The following is a 2,373-nucleotide window of genomic DNA, read 5'->3' as shown; positions in this document are numbered from 1 at the left end:
AGTAAGTTCAAAGATATCGATTTGTTTCTCGGATCCAAACACTTATTCAAATCTAAAATAATAAAGGTTGTATCAGCTACTAGCCGGGGTAATCAGTAGAATGCATTGTATCGGTAACTTGCTATGGTATAAATGAGCGTTTCTACTCATGGTATCTTAATCAACTTTTTATATAACTAATTAAAATTATGTAATTACATACACACACACACACACACACACTCCTATATATATGTAGACATAAATATCCGTACTGGTTCTAGACCTAGCTTACACATAATATTGAAATATTGTTTTATAATGTATTGCCTACCTCAATATTCAATTCAATAATTAATCAGAGTAAAAAAAAAAGGTTCTTTTTATATATTTGATTAGCTAATTGTGTCTCAGTAAGTGCTCAATCATGTTCACTAATGTATACCTACTATTCTGTAACTACCTTCTTAACTATTTACTTATATCAAGATTTGACATTGTGGATTACTGTAATTGGCTTTATACACTTAAAATTTAAAATTGCACATGTAATTATTATAAGCTGTTGTAATCCTAAATAAATAAAAAAAAAAAAAAAAAAGCTTAGTTGGCAGCGATTTTTATGGCACAGTATGCAAGTGTTAAGTAAACATACGTTAATATTTAAATAACACTTGCACGTCTGTGCCATAAAAATCGCTGCAGAGTTATCTTGGCCTGGCTCTATCACTCTTCCATATTAGTGCGACAGTGACAGTTGCGTTTCGTTCGCTACGGATTAGCATGTTGGCTACGCACCCTGATAGGATAATGAAACTATAGGTAAAAAACTTAAGTAAGTAACCTGTTGTATGTAGTTGTGACGTGTTCGAATAGACAATACATGTTTAAAAGACACACACAAACAAAACAAATGTCTATTCGAACACGTCACAACTACATACAACAGGTGACTTACTTAAGTTTTTTACCTATAGATAATAGTTGATAGTGGAACTCTTCAATGGCTACCGTAACTAAACTAAATTAACAAATAAAAGTACCTACATATTTTTTAAGGTATGACGAGCTTTGGTACTCGATATAGTGAATTCCTATGTATCCCCGCCGGGCACAGATGGGAATAGGCGCTTCACGGCAGTCACTTGGGGCGGGGACAAATAGAGAAACACACTCGATATTTTTCCTGTTTTCGAATTATGTTCGGTAATTTCAGTGTCTGAGTTGCTTCCTATCCAACAAAGTAAGACTTATGGTATTTAAAAAAACCGGCCAAGAGCATGTCGAGCCACGCTCAGTGTAGGGTTCCGTAGTTACTCTTCCGTCACAATAAGCTAAACTGGAGCTTAAAGTATAGTAAATTGTTAACCAAGGGATGAATCGGTACCTTTCACCCGAGTTAAACAAATAGGCAAATTTGCATAATCAGTACCTAATTAAAGTAAGTCTTTTTACTATGAAGGGAAAACTTTTTGCGATAACTCAAAAACAGCTAAACTAATCATGTCTGCTATAGTTTTCATTTAATGTCTTTCTTAAGCTCTACTTCCACGATTTTTTTCATATTTTTTGGACCTATGGTTCAAAAGTTAGAGGGGGGGGACACATTTTTTTTTCTTTCGGAGCGATTATCTCCGAATATATTCACTTTATCAAAAAATGTTTCTTGAAAACCCCTATTAGTTTTGAAAGACCTTTCCAACGATACCCCACACTCTAGGGTTGAAGCGAAAAAAAAATTCACCCCCACTTTACGTGTAGGGGAGGTACCCTAAAAAAAATTAAATTTTTAGATTTTATTGTACGACTTTGTCGGCTTTATTGATTTATATATCCATGCCAAATTTCAGTTTCCTAGCACTAACGACCACGGAGCAAAGCCTCGGACAGACAGACAGACAGACAGACAGACGGACATGGCGAAACTATAAGGGTTCCGTTTTATGCCATTTGGCTAGGAACCCTAAAAATGTACTGATATTTAAAATTTGCATTTATTATCAGACGAAAAGATAACAAAGGAACAATATAAAACTGTTTGCAACATTGTCTGTCGCACTTGTTTAGCAAGTGCTTACAAATAATTCACCACCCACGACTTAATCCTATTGTTATTGCTAATCAGTAGAGACGGTCTTAAGTGGAACCACGCCAGATAATACTAAGCAATCATTGACATATATCTGAAGAGACATATGTCTCTAAATTTTTCTTATCAAAATCCCTCGGCAATATCACTAGCTATTTTTTACTAAAATTATTGTACAATTTTTCAATAACTCTGCTGGCTGTACCAACTGCACCTTAATACTTACCTATTCTATATTTATGCTGATAGTTGTAGGGATTGATATGGTTATATAAGACGATTTGTTATTTCGATTCCAGTCGGTT

Source organism: Cydia pomonella, chromosome 21 (genome assembly GCF_033807575.1).
Source record: "Cydia pomonella isolate Wapato2018A chromosome 21, ilCydPomo1, whole genome shotgun sequence".
Lineage (NCBI taxonomy): Eukaryota > Metazoa > Arthropoda > Insecta > Lepidoptera > Tortricidae > Cydia > Cydia pomonella.
The sequence above is the reverse complement of the archived record's forward strand: the minus strand, read 5'-3'. Positions refer to the sequence as shown.